Consider the following 17,722-nt stretch of genomic DNA (forward strand, 5'->3'; position numbering starts at 1 on the left):
GTCACGTGAGTGACTACGTGAAGAACCCCGCCAGGACGCATGCGTGTCATATCGCTACACGCATTGCAACGAGTCACAGCAGGGGGAACCCTTAGCGGCAGAATTTGAAAGCCGGGAACAGCAGGTAAGGAGACTCTGCGTTCCTTCCACTTACCTTACAGGTGGAGACATGGACCAGATCCACGAAGGCTGCGAAAAAGCTGGCGGGGGAGAACCGCGGAGTTGCGGGCAGCCAGCAGCAGCAGCCAACGGCACGCCAATCCCCCGAAATGGGAACAGCTGTGCCCGACTTCGCTCCCGCACCGGCCACGGCCGGGCAGTAGAGCGAAGCAAAAAACTAACAGAGTAGTTGACTCCGATGAGTCCGACTCTGAATAGCCGCGAGCGGCCAGTGCCCGTGAGCATTGGGGCCGGTTGGAGCAGCTTCAGGAGCAGCCGCGAGCGGCCAGTGCCCGTGCGCATTGGAGCCGGTTGGAGCGGCTGGGAGCGGGGAACAAGAGCAGCCGCGACGGCCAGTGCCCGTGAGCATTGGAGCCGGTTGGAGCGGCTGGGAGCGGGGAACAAGAGCAGCCGCGATGGCCAGTGCCCGTGAGCATTGGAGCCGGTTGGAGCGGCTGCAGGAACTGGAGCAGGAGCGACTTCAGGAGCAGCCGCGACGGCCTGTGCCCGTGAGCATTGGAGCCGGTTGGAGCGGCTGCAGGAACTGAAACAGGAGCGACTTCAGGAGCAGCCGCGATGGCCAGTGCCCGTGAGCATTGGAGCCGGTTGGAGCGGCTGCAGGAACTGGAGCAGCCGCGACGGCCAGTGCCCGAGAGCATTGGAGCCGGTTGGAGTGGCTGTTGGAGCAAGTACTCCAAAGTGACAGGCTCTGGGAGATGGAGACTAGTCACAGTGGGCAGCTAGTAAGTCCTACAGCAGTACCTCTTGTAGGGCTGCACAATGTTTCTCCCTCATCAGAGGGGAGTACAGGGGGTTAATTCTGGGCTGACCCTGAAGAGGGGTGCAGAACATACCCCTAGTGCACATGGGGTGCAAGAAAACCTATTGGATATGATGTCCCAGTTTATTCAACCCGACCAAACTGGCCAAAACCTGGAACCTAAAATAGCTGCAAGTATCGACTACTTGTCATTCAACCAGCTATAAGGACAGGCATTATTGGACACCACAGCAAGACACTTACTACCATGGAATTGCAAACCACTGAATGTTCCCAGTGTCAACCAGTGTATTTGAAAACATGTCGGAGCCTCAATCAGAGCCAGGGACTTGAAACTACAGAAAGTTCTGAAAGTCCCAACAGCGGGAATTACGGTTTTTGCCCGCACAATAAACAAAAAAGACATGACACAAGATCACCAGGATGCACTGGCTTTATTTTGCAACTACCAATACGAGTAAACAGCATTAGGAAGAAGTGCCATCCAACCGGCTTTAGACTCTAATTTGCAGGCCTATGCAAACCTGGAACCTCCAAACCACCAATATTACTATTTGGAGGCAACTTATCAAAGCAGGTAAAAGAACTTGACGAAGAGGGTAAAACCCTGGGGCTCATTAAAGCAACGTCTAAAAACTACGTGGGCCAGAAAAAGCACCCCTACGCACCACCAGTCGGCCAAGACAAACTGGTGAAAGCTCAAAGGCCAGGAACACTCAACATCGGTCTTTTTAGGCCATGGCCCAGACCGGCCTTCCTGGGGAATGCGCTAACCCTCAACACCGACCCAACTACAGATCCAGAGACCGGCGCCTCAACGTCCACGGAGGATGCCGAAACAAACCTACCAATAGTAACCATGGAGGTAGGTGGGTCTGGTTCCTTACGAGGTTGGTTGGAGATTACAATTCTATCTGGATGCATGGAATAAATTAACTACCGACACTTATATTTTCAGAAGTATAGGGTTATACCATAGAATTTATACAAAAACATAATCCTCCAGTTCAGCATGTACCGAACCGAATGTTCGTGCTTACAGGCAAAGAAAAATCAAGAGCGCATGCTGAACTACAGTGGCCATATAAAAAAGGAGTAATGGAGGAAACCCAACACGAATCACAGGAATTTGTGTCCAAAATCTTTATCATAAACAAGATGGTGGTTGCCGCATCATCATAGATTTGACTAATTTGAATACTTTTGTACTATATATTCGTTACTAGATGGAAACCTTTGTTACTGCTAAACAATTAATTTCCTGGGGTACTACATGGCAAGCATCGATTTAAAAGATGCTTACTATACAGTACCCATTAGAGGTGACCACAGATGTTATTTAACACAATGGATCATCTGGGGTTCACCCTTAACTCAGTTCACATGTCAGTGACTTTGCCGAAAGAAAAGGTTACAGCCTTAATGGAGGCTTGCAGCAAAATCATTGACATCACAAAACCATCCATCAGAATGGTAGCAAGAATAATTGGCATAATAGTGGCTGCGTTTCCAGCCACACATATCGGACCTTTACATTATCAAAAATTACAGAGGGCTAAAATACGAGCACTCAAAAAATTATGGTGGTCATTTTGACAGACCAATGAAGCTACCAACAGAGGCCATAATGGAACTAAAATGGTGGAAAGATAACATTAGGCATTGTTCCAATCCAAACATTATCAGCTACCCGTCTATGGAACTACAAACTGATGCCAGTGCACTTGGATGGGGTGCTACCAATTCCATCTCCAGCTGTGGGGGAGATGGAATGCACAGGAGGCATCATTATTAAAAAACACTGGGCATAAACTACCTGGGAATGTTAAGTGCATTCCATGGCCTTAAGTCATATTGTTCTGGGTTATATCACCAGCATGTTAGACTACAAATTGACAACACCACCGTGGTAGCGTATATCAACCATATGGGTGGAAACAAATCGACATTATGTGAAAATCTGGCCAACACAATTTGGCAATAGTGTATCCAGAGAGATATTTGGATATCAGCTACCTACTTACCAGGTAAACTAAATTTAGTGGCAGACAACAGGTCACGCAAATTCAATGAAAACACTGAATGGATGTTGGATACAAATGTATTTGCTGAAATTACAGCACGGTATGGAACACCAGATATCGACCTATTCGCATCCAGGCTCACACCAGTTATCGAATTATGTTCATGGGAACCAGAACCTGGGGCAGTGGCAACAGATGCATTTTCGCTGCATTGGGGGATTGTTTATTTATGCATTCCCTCCTTTCTGCCTCATCAGTCGGGTATTTAGGAATATACAGCAAGACTCCGCGTCTGGTATTTTGATAGTACCCGATTGGCCTACTCAACCATGGGTCCCGGTGATACTCGACATTGTATTAGAACCATGCATCACCAGCCATCATAGACCTAATTTACTGGTTCATCCCGCAACAAGGGGAAGTTACCCATGTCATAATTATATAAACCTATTAATTTGTAGAGTTTGAAAGCACCTCTACTACACCTGGGACTAACGGACGGAACAGTGGATATTATTTCAGCGGCCCACAGACAGTCCACCAAAAAACAGTACTTGGTGTCATCATGAAATGGGAAGTACTGTCACAACAATAAACATCACCCACAGATCTATGAACATCCCGTCTGTTCTGGAATTCCTGGCAAGCCTCCATTACAATGAGAGGCTCAGTCATAGTGCCATCAACTGCGCCAGAAGTGCTCTGTCAACATACCTGTGGCAAGGAACAGAGCGGCATTCTGTTGGGACACACCCTGGTAACCAAACTCATGAGGGGCATTTTTAATGTTAATCCCCCAAGAACCAGGTACTCCCAAATATGGGATGTGAGCATTTTACTGACCATGTTAAGAAACTGGTCTCCAGCTACAGCTCTGTCCCTACAGAAACTGACTATGAAAACAGTCATGCTGATGGCCTTGGTCACGGCACAAAGGGCCCAGTCACTACAGAAACTAAGGCTGGACAACATGACTATTTCATCTGGAAATTTAACTTTTCACATCAATGAATTAGTCAAACAGAACAGACAGGGGTCAGCAGGCCTAAAAACAGAATTCAGGGCCTACCCGACAGATGATCGTCTCTGTATTGTAACACCCTTACTATTATAGATGGAATATACTAAGATCATCAGAGGGAAAAAAATGTCACTTTTAATCAGCTACAAACAGCCACTCAAAACAGTGACAGTCCAGTCCAGACAGTCCAGACCATCTCTAGATGGCTAAAATAGGTCCTAATAAAGGCTGGAGTAGACACTAGCATTTTTAAATCTCACTCCACCAGGGCTGCAGTTACATCGGCAGCTATGAAGTTGGATGTTCCTATGGACCAAATCCTCAAGACAGCAGGATGGTCAACGGAGAAAACTTTCCAACGATTTTATAACGAACCAGTCATTGAACCTGGAACATTTCCAGAAACAATTTTAAGTTCTGTAATATAATTTACCCCATAAATAGGGGCTATAATTTGGTGTTAATATATTTATCGTTGGGTTTTTCAATATCGTATTGATGTCTAATGATGTAAACACTATTCTCCCCATAATCAATGCAGATGTGATGCATGGACTCGTTTCCACAGCATGAAATCACAGAGCTTTAAAATCTTCACGTAGTCACTCACGTGACTCCGAAGTAAAATAGTAAGATTAAACGAGAACTTACCAGTTTGAAGTTTGATCGTTATTTTATGAGGAGTAACGTTGAGGGATTACGTGCCCTCCGCTCCCACCCTTGATCATATACTCAACTGGTATCTCTTCTCTAATCTTACCATGTTTAGTCATTACAGTTATCTGTGATTTCACACCGCTGCATTGAAGAATGACACGCATGCGTCCTGGCGGGGTTCTTCACGTAATCTCTCAACGTTACTCCTCATAAAATAACGATCAAACTTCAAACTGGTAAGTTCTCGTTTAATCTTACTATTAAACGAGAACTTACCAGTTTGAAGTTTGATCTGTATTTTATGAGGAGTTGCGATGAGGGAGTATGTGAAGACCCTGCCAGCACGCATGCGCGACATACTTCAAAGCAGTGGTGTGGAATCACAGAAAACATAATAATTGAAATTAACATAGTAAAGATAAGGAGAACTAAGATACCAGTAATTGAGGGTGGGAGCGGAGGGCACTTAATCCCTCATCATAACTCCTCATAAAATACAGATCAAACTTCAAACTGGTAAGTTCTCGTTTAATCTTACTATTTTACTTCGGAGTCACGTGAGTGACTACGTGAAGATTTTAAAGCTCTGTGATTTCAAACCGTGTAACAGCCCATACTTCACTCGCTGCCGAAGTCATCCAAGGGAGGAAGTATGTTATCGTAATCAAACATGAATCTGTTTGTAAAACAACAATGGTATTATTTGAAAATAATAACAAAGACATTAATGCTCCCCCGGGCTTAAATTATCTATTTTTTGCAGCGTCTAAAATTCTCTCTGCAAGTGAAAACAGGTTTTATAATGGCTTGTTGTAGAATGTTTGAAAAGTTCTTTACATGGACCACCCCGCTGTTACCAGGGTAGGTCCAATGGCACATCCACACTGTTAGCCGCCGGTATGGATGCTGCTCTGGTGGAGTGAGATGTGTAAATATCGGTATCCACTCCAGCAGCTCCCAATACCTGTTTGAGACATCTAGAGATGGTTTGACTCGGTACCCTGACCCAGTGGCTTTTTTGTGGCTTACCCATTGCTTCTTGTCTCCCTCGGGAATTTTAGGTTGTGTTGATATATTGTAGAAGGTGAGTCATGACACATAACGGTGGTCAGGTGGGTACGCCCGGAATTCCATAATGAGTCCTGAAGTTCCTGGTCTACTCTGTTTTACCAGCTCCTGAATGGTGAATGTTATTTGGTCTGATGTTACGACCATATTGTCCAGCCTGAGTAGGTAAAAGGACTGGACCCTATGCTGAGACTAAGCCATCAGCATGGCCGTATACAGCGTAGCTGTTTACAGAGTAAGGGATCTGGCTGGTGGCCTTCCCTTAGGTATGTCAGGACAACGCTGACATCCCAGATCTAGGTATATCTAGGCCTAGGGGATTTTGAATAGAAGGTACCTCTCATTAATTTGGCCACCAGTGGACGAGACCCTATGGCCTGTTTCCCTTGGTGCCTGCCTTAGATAGGCTGACAGTGCACTTCTAGCACATTTGATAGTGCTATAGTTCAGACCTTCATCGTGGTGAAGGCTGGCCAGGAACTCCGGTACATAGATATGGTGGTTGATTAGTAGGTTGTCTCTGTTCTCGAACAGGATGTTTCCCATTTTCTTATACTGGAGAGATATTGTTTCTTGGTGGAAGTCGGTGAGATGCTATCATCGTGTCCATGGTCCTATTTGACAATCCCAGGTCCATCAAAAGGTCTTTTTGGAATCTACAACCCAGTAGGCTTATTCTGTCATGGCATGGGTGACTTTCGCCTGATACAGGGTGGATCAGTAGATCTGGTCTGCTGGGAATGGTCATGGGTTTCAATGACCCTGTCAAGGACCACTGGGAACCATGGCTGTGTAGGCCAGTCGGGTACTACCAAAAGTCCGAAGCAAAGTTCATCTGTATTTTGCGTAGTACCTGACTGATGAGGCAGAAAGGGGGGAAAACATAGAGATGAGTTCCCTCCCAGTTCAGCGAGAATGTATCCATCGCCGCTGCCTCAAGGTCTGGTTCCGAAGCCACATACATCGGTACGTGGTGATTCAGTCGGAATGCAAAGAAATCGATATCTGGTGTTCCATATTGCTTTGTAATTTCAGCAAATACTTTGAGGTTTAACATGTCTGCCACAGTATTTAGCTTACCTGGTAGGTAACTTGCTGATAGCCAAATATGTTTATCGACACACCATTACCAGATTGTGTTGATCAAATTGTCACATGATATCGATTTTATCCCGCCCATGTGGTTAGTATAGGCCACCACTGTGATGTTGTCAAATTGTAAACGAACATGCAAAATGGTGCACTTTTGAACAATATGCTTTTTACCCATAGAACGCACTCAACATTTCCAACTATTTATGTCCAGTGTCTGTAGTGGTGATGACTCTAGATTAGTCCATCTACCACCTGTTCTGGATATGGGTTATTGATAAATGATGGGATTGAAACTATGCCAAATGTTCTCTTTCCATCATTATAGGTCTGAAAATAGGCAATTTCATGGTTCAGTCAAAGTGACTTGTATGTTGTTTAAAACACTAGCATCTTTGCTCTAATGCAAAGGTCCAAGTTATGTAGCTGATAATCCTGCTACTAATTTCCCAATTACTCTTGCCACTTTGTCGAATGGTTGGTTGATTGTTAACCATTAATTTGTTACAGGTTTGTGCCAATCTGCTGACTTTTCTTTTGGCAACGTTGTAGACATGTGGACTGAGTTAATTGAATACCAGATAGCCCATAGTTGTAGATTTATCTGGATGTAGACAAGGCCCAAGGTTAAATAAGTTTTTAGTAGCTAATGCTGCTGAATTAGCTAATTCCATGGTTTTGTCTATTGTTAAATATCATCGAGATATGCCATGACAATATGTTTCCTTAATAGTGTCAGGGCTGGTTTAAATATCTTGGGAAACAGTTTTGGCTCATATTAGCCCATTAGTCAATAATTTGTTACTGCCATAGTTACCCCATCCAGGTAAAATTTTAGGTATCTCTGATGATCTTTATGAATGGGTACTGAACAGTATGCATCTTTTAAGTCGATGCCTACCATAAAGTATCCTTAGAAAATCCATTGTTTGGCAGTTACAAATGTTTTCCATTAAAGTGTGTATACTTGACGAAAGTATTCAATGTGGTTAAGTCAATGATGGTGCGACATTCACCATCTTATTTAGTAAATTTAATACGAATTCCAAAGGTTCATATTTAGACTTCTTTATGACCCCTTTGTATATAACTTCTCCAGTTCAGCCTGTCCCTCATGTTTTCTTTTTAGTGAGAGGGTAAACCCCTTTGGGGTGCATGCTGAACTGGTGGCAAGTTTTTCTTAAATTCAATTTTTATCCTTGAATACTTTTTGGTATATAGCTACCAAGTGTGATAGTTCTTCATGTTTCCAAAAACAGGTGTAGTTTCCCCCCCTGTTAGCACAATCCCTTCACCTTTTATGTGATGGTAGGAACCAGACCCACCTACCTCCACTGTTGTTTGGTGGTGTGTTCATTTCTTCGGTTTCTGGTTCCTTGTCTGTCGGTATGGTGCTGTTGGGGGGTGGCGCATTTTCCATGGGGCCCGCTCTGGGTCTTGTCCCGAAAGACTTGCGGGAATGGTATGCGGGCCCCGAGCTTTCACCAGTACCATGAAGTAGACGCCTACTGGTGGATGCGTAGAGGTACTGCTGTCTGGGTTTTGCGTGGTTTGCTCATTCCAGGTCCTGCACTCATGAGGCCAAATGCCTTGGATTCTTCGTCCAGAATTTAGGCTTGATTTGGTCATTCTTTGCCAAATAGCAGGATCTGTGGTTCTGAGGCCGGCGTTCTACACAGTCCTGCAATTTTTTTAGGTTGAGGGCAGGTCTTATGATCTCCTTCCGGAGGTTGCCAATCACATACTGTGTTGCACAGTAGAGCCAGGGTGTTTTGGCATGTCAACCCTGTCCATGGAATGAGCATGTGAAGTGATAGCCGATGTCAGGTGTATCAACAATTTTTGCAATTTTAAGTTTTTTGGGTTTAAATACCCTGCTCAATGTACCCCCTGTGCAGGCAATGCAGGCACATTGAGCAAATGCAATTTTGGGGAGGTGTGATAAAGTCCAATGCCTCAATGACTACCTGTCTTGGAGAGGTTTGAAGGACAGGTAGTAAGCTGGCCGCCAGTTTAGGCTGTAACGGCCGTCCCGCTCGTTGTGTTGCCACGTGGCGGTTCACCACACCCAGCAGCTCTTCCTGGTCCTGTACCTCAAGCATACTCTCGATTTTGTTCAGCCAGCTCTTCTTGACCAGCCCAGCCCTGGTCACCAACGCTCCCCTCTGTTGAGGGAGATGCGATGGCCAGTGCTGTTAGTGCACTGGAGCGGGAGTGTTTGTGCTCCCTTGGCGAGCTTGCCCCATCTCCCGGAGCAAGTCTCGCTGGAGCTTTTGCTCCATGAGCCTTTCCATAAGACTTGAAACGGTCACCTTTAGCCGCTCTCGGGCGGGAGTCTACCGTGCCGGGCTCTTCTGAGTGAACCGGCCGGTCTGACTTCCGTGTGCCTTACATCCAGCCCGCTGCAGTTGGTCTCCAACGTTCCCTTGAGCTATGCTAGCGGCGCTGGGCTCGGCTCGGAATGCTGTCGGTGACTGTGGACCGCAGCGTTGTGCGGTCCAGGTGCCGCCGGTCGCCCCCCATTGCTGGAACCCTCCTGGTCCATAGCAGCCCGACGGGAATGACCTTCCTTGGTGTTTTCCCTGTTCCATTCCTATTTAAAAATAAAACAGAACAGGGTTTCGAAAACACCATGTCCTCAGAGTAAGATTTGCTTACCTGAAGGTTGTTTTCAAATTGTTGCAGGAGAGCTCGTACTCCCGTCCGTCGCTGTGCACTGCGTGAGACGCTATGTCGCGCATGCGTGCTGGACGGGGTCTTCACGTAGTCACTAACGTGACTCCGAAGTAAAATCATAGTTTTACCAAACAACTAGTTCCCTATCCCCCAGTACCACTCTTGTAAAATCTCTCCTGTTTTCTCTCAATTAGGCGTTGAAATTTTTCAAAGTGCTCAGTATTTGACACCGTTGCAGTCCAACGTTTTAGCAGGCACTCTTTCATACATCAAATAATCAGTGGTGCTACACTATAGATCCCTGATTGGCATCACTCTACAAGTGGCAGCCTTTCTTTGAGCTGTCTTGCCCCATCCCTCTCTCACCTAGGTTTCTCCTTGAAACCTATCTCCATCATCAAGCTCTACCCCTTCCATCTCCTTGCCCATCCCATGTTCAATATACTGTAAAGGCACAAAGTGCAGGAGTAACTCAGCGGGCCAGGCAGCATCTCTGGAGAACATGAAGAGGTGATGTCATCAAACTCCATGTTCAATATAGATGGTTTTCCTCAAAGAGTTCCTCATCCTCAAAGAATTTCTTAGATGAGGAGAAGATCTAATGGACACCACTGTAACAAACACTTGCAACTCCCGATGCTTCACACAAATGTAATTTGACATCGATGAATATAAGGAACTGTTAGGACAGGCATTGATGAGCTTCTGCAGAGCTCCCCGACCCATGAAATCACTTGGACCAAACCTACTCTGTTCCCAAGTCGCATTGAGTCAGTAGTTGCTCCACTTAACGAACTTAAAGGAACATAAGAAACATGGACAGCACAGGTTTGGAGGGATATATGGGCTAAAAGTGGGCAGGTGTGACTGTTGTAGCTGGGACATGTTGGTCGGTGTGGGCAAGTTGGGCTGAAGGGCTTATTTGACTTGCATTTTGAAAATTAATGTTCGTTCACAGCGCAATTTTGGAGGTTTTGAATATTAAAACAAAAGGAATGCACATTAAATTCCTTAACTTGCAATGTTCACAGGGTGAAGATCATAAACAACTGCTTGTTTTAAAGGAGGGTGGGGATTTGGAATTCCGGAGTTTGGGTAACATCATCAAAGTGAAGCTGGCTTTACAAATTCCTCAGTTCCTTAACAGACCACAACAAGCAGTTCCTGAGAGCTGCGTGCTCTATTGAGAAGTTGGATCGGTTTCTCTCCATCGATACACACCCCTAACTTCAAAGCTTTGCTTAAAATGAAGTCACAACATTCCTTGCCACTTCTCTCAACTTAAAAAATATTTATCCCCTGGATCATTTCTCCTGCCTAGGTTCTGTTGCAAAGGGTTGTGTTTGTATTCCATCCATTCTCACTCAGTGTAATTGGCTGGAGTAAGAGGTATTGAACAAAAAGCATTCACTTCACATGCTTTTAAACTGCTTCAATGATCACAGGCTCTAACACTAGTCAGGTAGCCAACATACCCAAGCCAGCCAAAGACACACAGCGCTGGAGAAACTCAGCAGGTCAGGCACATGGATAGGCGAAGTTTTGGATTGGGTCCTCTTCAGACTGGGAGAAGAGTCTTAAGAGTCTGAAGAATTACTCCAACACTTTGTGTCTTTTTTTGTAAACTAGCATCTGCAGTTCCTTGTGTCTCCATACCCATCCGCTGTTTTAACTGCACTAATTTGAACATGGAATCAAGAGTAAGCCAGTTAGTGCTTGACTATTCAGTATTTCTTCTCTGATCTGCATCTTAAATCCATCTGCCCCCAATAACTGATATTTCTTGCCCAATGATCTAGGCCATCTGGTGTAAGGTGTCAGACATCAGAGAACGGGCTGGGTAGTCCACAGTCAGCAATCAGACATGGCTAATGTTGCTGTCTGAAACTGTGTGACTGGAAGATGTTAGCCAAGTAAGCGGAAAGAGTTTTCATTTATATAGTGCCTTTCTTCACCCAGGTGTTAAAGGCAGTGTGTAAATTCATACTTTTTGCAGTTATAATAGACATGCTTGGACTGAGTGAGTTAGTTATAGTTACACAGCATTGAAACAGTCACAGGATCCATGCTGTCATTTCCCTGCAGTGCCTGCAGGATATTCACTGCCCCATGGACTTGTGGTCAAATTTGTTGGTCCGGAAGAACCTTTCTACGAATGACAGATGGGGCGGCAATGTCCAGCTGACTGGCACATTGTGTGGCATCTGCACCAGGCCCATCCTTTGCAACACCGGGGACAGGTAGAACCTCAGCAGGTTAGTGACACTTGCTGGCCACGTGCTGGAGTGAGTGCAGAGATTTACCAGACTGAAACGCCACAGTGAGGACACAGGGAGTCAGGATGGGCATGGATTGTTCTGTAGAATGGCAGTGGCTGATAACAGATGTTTAAAATGAAGGGTCTGGATGGGTCTGTTTGATTCACTCTATTTGTGTGTCAGGAAGGAGGCATCAATTTACTAGAATTGAAAGAAGAACGATGGGAACATATTTCATCCAGGGAGTGGTGGTAGTGCCTGGATGGGGAGTGGAGACAGACATCTCATCACCTTGTGACCAGTGGACTACAGATATTGTGCTGTAAGTGAGGCAGACTGAGTAACTTTTGGTCAATGGGCAGGGGCACAATGGGCAAGAGGCCTCCTCCTATGCTGTGAATTTTATCTGTATTCAGTGAGGAATAGGACGGCACGGTGGCGCAGCGGTAGAGTTGCTGCCTCACAGCGCCAGAGGCCCGGGTTCAATCCCGCCTACGGGTGCTGTCTGTACGGAGTTTGTACGTTCTCCCGTGATGGCGTGGGTTTTCTCCGGGTCTGGTTTTCTCCCACACTCCAAAGAAGTGCAGGTTTGTAGGTTCATTGGCTTGGTATAACTGAAAATTGTCCTTAGTGTGCGTAGGATAGTGTTATCGTGCGGCGCGGGCTCGGTGGGCTGAAGGGCCTGTTTCCGCACTATATCTTTAAACTAAACTAAACTAAACTAAACTAATAGGAGGTGCTGCACTAAACGCGGAACCGAAACAACGGACAGGAAGACAACTGGTTCACCCAGGATAACAACATGTTCAACAAGCCACTATTTACAACAGAACGTAAACCACACTGGCAGCAAATCCTACTTCTTGACTCCTTCCCACCCCACATTCCTTTGTCCACAAGACCACTAATCCATGTCAAGCCTCAGGCAAATGGCCAGCCTTGTTGTGGCAAGTATGTCAGCTTGCTGTTCAGACAGAAAGAAGCAGATGAGAAAGAAGTTCACTCCTTGCTTCCAGACGCAGGGGCTGGCTGTTGCAACATGTGAGGGTTGTAACAACAGAAGGATTCTCCAGTCAGTGTTTGCCCAGTAGTATTAAAGTACTGTAGCAGCACAGTGGTGCAGCAGTAGAGTTGCTGCCTTACAGCGCCAGTGACCCAGGTTCGATCCTGACTATGGGTTTTTGTCTGTTCAAAGTTTGTACGTTCTCCCTGTGACCGTGTGGGGTTTCACCGGGTGCTGCGGTTTCCTCCCACACTCCAAAGATGGACAAGTTTGTAGATTAATTTGGCTTCGGTAAAAGTTGTAAATTGTCCCTAGCGCGTGTCGGATAGTGCTAGTGTGTGGGGGTGGCTGGTCGGCACAGACTCGATGGGCTGAAGGGCCTGTACAGTACAGTAAAAACTCTGTTGACATACGATCCAGTCAGATCAGACCGTGAATGACTATGATCAGGCCACACATAAGTACAAGTGGTGGAAAAAGAAAATCAACATCTGGAAAGGGGGCCAGTGCAGTGTGTAAACTGTCCGGGTCGACTGAGCAGAGTATGAGCAGGGTACTTGGCTTCAGTATCCCAAGGCGGCTGGTGGGAATGGAGGTGGGATTGTATCTACTGTATGTAAGTTAGGGCAGAGGCCTGCATAGAGTGGATGTGGAGAGGATGTTTCCACTAGTGAGAGAGTCAAGGGCCCGAGGCCATAGCCTCAGAATTAAAAGGTGTAACTTTAGAAAGAAGATGAGGTGTAATTTCTTTATTCAGAGGTTGGTGAATCTGTGGAATTCATTGCCACAGACTGTGGAGGACAATGGTTATTTTTAAGACTGAGATTGACAGATTCTTGATTATTGCGGGTGTCAGGGGATATGGGGAGAAAGCAGGAGAATGGGGTTGAGAGAGAAAGACAGATCATCCATCATTGATGGGCCAAATGGCCTTGTTCTGCTCCTGGATCTGATGAAAATCAGGTTTGAAGTATCACAACCTCCTGGCTGGATTTGCAATGTTGAATAACCCAGGGACGATGACTGCCCTGAGCCATGGCATTATGTGGGATGGAGTGGATAAAGAGAGTGAGTGTTCGATGATGCAGCTGAAGAGCACTAGCAGTCTGTTTTTCACTTATTTTTCTTGTATTTCCAAGTTAAGGACCTTTAGGTTAAAAGGGATGAAAATGTGAGGGATTTCAGGAAAGAAAGGCAGTCTGGCTGACTCTGGCTGAGAGCAGAGCCGGCTTCCAGCACTATCTCCGTGGTCCAAATCGAAATTCCAGTCTCGAATGTGAGTTTAGGTCCGACCTTCATAGCTGGCTTTTGGATCAAAAATAACATAAAACAATTGTTCTCCACCCCAACTGAAGTTAATTGAATCAGGTGCCAAAGACAAGAACCTAAAAATGCTTCAGTCAATGGAGCCCTTCCACATCATGTGCTGACTGGATCTATTTAGATGCATGGCTGTATTTTCAATAAATGATTTCCTGGTTCTCATATTTTCCTCTGAGCTGCTATTTGCTCTCCAGCACACCAGCGAGTATTCCCCTCTGCCTGATTATGTGTAAAGCTGTAATGTGCAGTATATAGCGACCATAACCACATACAAGGTGGAGACTGTGACATAAATATGTCCACTCAGTTACACTCCAACGTAAGCACAGCCTTAACATCTATCACATGAACAATACAATCAGCGGGTTTTGAACAAGAGCATTTAATAGCACCTTTAAGTCATAGTCATAGAGTGATATAGTCTGGAAACAGGCCCTGCTCACATCGGCCAACATGTCCCAAATACACTAGTTTCACTGACCTGCGTTTGCCCATATCCCTCTAAACCTGTCCTATCCATGTACCTGACTAATAGCTTCCCAAATGTTGCGATAATCCCAGCCTCAACTACCTCATCTGGCAGCTTGTTCCATACGCCCACCATCCCTTGTGTGAAAAAAGTTACCCCATAGATTCCTATTATATCTTTCCCCCCTTCACGTTAAACCTATGTCCTCTGGTTCTCGATTCCCCTACTCTGGGCAAGAGACAGTGCGTCTACTCGATCTACTCCTCTCATGATTTCTTACACCTCTATAAGATCACCCCGCATCCTCCTGCACTCCAGAGAACAGAGTCCTAGCCTGCTCAACCTCTCCCTACAGCTCAGACCCTCAAGTCCTGGCAACATCCTTGTAAGTGTAGGGAAAAGTCAGAAATACACCTATTCTTCAGCAGCAGGAAGCCCCAGAGGATTTTAGAGCAGGTGACTGGTGAAAGCAGCAACTTATAAAGGAGGTACACAAAATTACTGGGGAAACTCAGCAAACTCTGAAGAAGGGTTTCGGCCCGAAACGTCGCCTATTTCCTTCGCTCCATAGATGCTGCTGCACCCGCTGAGTTTCCCCAGCAATTTTGTGTACCTTCGATATTCCAGCATCTGCAGTTCCCTTTTGAACACTTATAAAGGAGGACCATGAATGAGATAAGGGGCCATCAGTGAGAGATTCCAGAGCGTGGTGCTTTCGAAACTGAAGCTTCGGCTATCAGGGTTGCAATCAGACAATTGAAGTAAACTTCATGTGGCTTGGAGTAAAATCTTCTTCGATGACGGTCCTGCAAAACACCCTGGGATATTAAGGATTCTATATAAATGCAGACTTTTGCTGAATGCACCCAGCTGGAATCAGCTGCAGAATCATGCCTAGACTTCAATCAGAGTCCTGACAGTTCATCTGTACCTCCAGAAGCAGGTTAACCAGACGTTGGTGAGGCCACATTTGGAGGATAGTGTTAACCATGTTGTCAAGTTGGAAAGTGTGCAGAGAAAATTCACAAACGACTCGAGGGTCTGAGCTATAGGGAGAGGTTGAGCAAGCTGGGACGCAACACCCTGGTGTGCAGGAGGATGGGGTGATCTTATAGTGGTGTATAAAATCATGAGATGAATAGATTGGGTAGATGCACACAGCACATATTATCTAAATGGTGGCCGATTAGGAAAAGGGGAGATGCAACGAGACCTGGGTGACATGGTACACCAGTCATTGAAAGTAGGCATGCAGGTGCAGCAGGCAGTGAAGAAAGCGAATGGTATGCTGGCATTCATAGCAAAAGGATTTGAGTATAGGAGCAGGGAGGTTCTACTGCAGTTGTACAGGGTCTTGGTGACACCACACCTGGAGTATTGTGTACAGTTTTGGTCTCCAAATCTGAGGAAAGACATTCTTGCCATAGAGGGAGTACAGAGAAGGTTCACCAGACTGATTCCTGGGATGTCAGGACTTTCATATGAAGAAAGACTGGATAGACTCGGCTTGTACTCGCTAGAATTTAGAAGATTGAGGGGGGATCTTATAGAAACTAACAACATTCTTAAGGGGTTGGACAGGCTAGATGCAGGAAAATAGTCCCCGAAGTTGGGGAAGTCCAGGACAAGGGGTCAGAGTTTAAGGATAAAGGGGAAATCCTTTAGGACTGAGATGAGAAAAACTTTTTTCACACAGAGTGTGGTGAATCTCTGGAACTCTCTGCCACACAAGATAGTTGAGGCCAGTTCATTGGCTATATTTAAGAGGGAGTTAGATGTGGCCCTTGTGGCTAAAGGGATCAGGGGGTATGGAGGAAAGGCAGGTACAGGATACTGAGTTGGATGATCAGCCATGATCATATTGAATGGCGGTGCAGGCTCGAAGGGCCGAATGGCCTACTCCTGCACCTATTTTCTATGTTTCTATGTTTCTATGACTCTTGCCCAGAGTAAGGGAATCAAGAACCAGAGACCATGTGTTTAAGATGATGGGGGGAAATATTTTATAGGAATCTAAGGTAACTTTTTCAACACAAACGGTGTTGGGTGTACAGAACGAGCTGCTGAAAGAGGTAGTTGAGGCTGGGACTATCGCAACGTTTAAGAAGCAATTAAACAGGTACATGGATAGGCCAGGTTTTGAGAGGTATGGGCCAAACGCAGGCAAGTGGGACTAATGTAGATGGGACATGTTGGCCAGTATGGGCAATTTGGGCAGAAGGGCCTGTTTCCACACTGTACCACTCTATGACTATGACTATACAGCATGGGGAGAGATGGACATAGTGGGGTGGGCAGACTCTCATTCGTCTGCAGAACCTCCCAAAGATCCAATCTAAGCCCAAGATGCACTGAGATGCCATGGGCTTCTTCACCACTAGTGTTTGAGGCTTTGGGGTGCTATTGAAAGAGAATAGGTAGGTCAGGGATTGGTGGATCAGAGAGAGGCAGTAGCTTGGGGAAGGAGCAAGTGAGGATGGCTCACTGCATTCGGGGTCAAAGATGCACCAAAGTGTAGTGGTCAGAGGAAGGACCAGGCCAGCGGTAAGTGAAGAGGAAGATGACCTGCCACAGAAGGCAGTTGAGGCCAGTTCATCGACTATATTTAAGAGGGAGTTAGATGTGGCTAAAGGAATCAGGGGGTATGGAGAGAAGGCAGGTATGGGATACTGAGTTGGATGATCAGCCATGATCATATTGAATGGCGGTGCAGGCTCGAAGGGCCGAATGGCCTACTCCTGCACCTATTTTCTATGTTTCTATGTTTCTATGAGTGGGCTGGAGAAACAATCAGATGGCCCTAACAATACCAGCAGAGAAAACAGGTGGGAAGGTGCTGGTTTAGAAAGATAGACACAAAAGCTGGAGTAACTCAGAGGGTCTGACAGAATCCCTGGAGAAAAGATGGAGCATGAGTAGGACAGGAGCAACTAATAAAGCAGGATTTACCAGGGAGTATTTTGTACTCCAGAGATGCTGCCTCCCTGACCTGGTGAGTTGCTCCAGTACTAAGTGTCACTTACCTGAGAGTCGATCAGGTCTGGCCAGTCCCCTCCATTCAATACAGAAGGAAGTTTCAACCTTTTGTTAAGACCAGTGTGTGTGGCTGATCTCTACACAGGATTATGACATGAAACTGGATTTTGAACAATAATATCAAAATGTACTTTGCACATAGTTTGAAATCCGAG

At 45.8% G+C, this 17,722-nt stretch overlaps 1 protein-coding gene across 1 annotated transcript in view; it reads right to left on the reverse strand.

The window, feature by feature from the left end:
- Positions 1–17,722, reverse strand: part of megf6 (multiple EGF like domains 6) — a 611,064-nt gene that overhangs the window by 453,253 nt on the left and 140,089 nt on the right.

This window comes from Amblyraja radiata, chromosome 31, assembly GCF_010909765.2.
Source record: "Amblyraja radiata isolate CabotCenter1 chromosome 31, sAmbRad1.1.pri, whole genome shotgun sequence".
Classification (NCBI taxonomy): Eukaryota; Metazoa; Chordata; class Chondrichthyes; order Rajiformes; family Rajidae; genus Amblyraja; species Amblyraja radiata.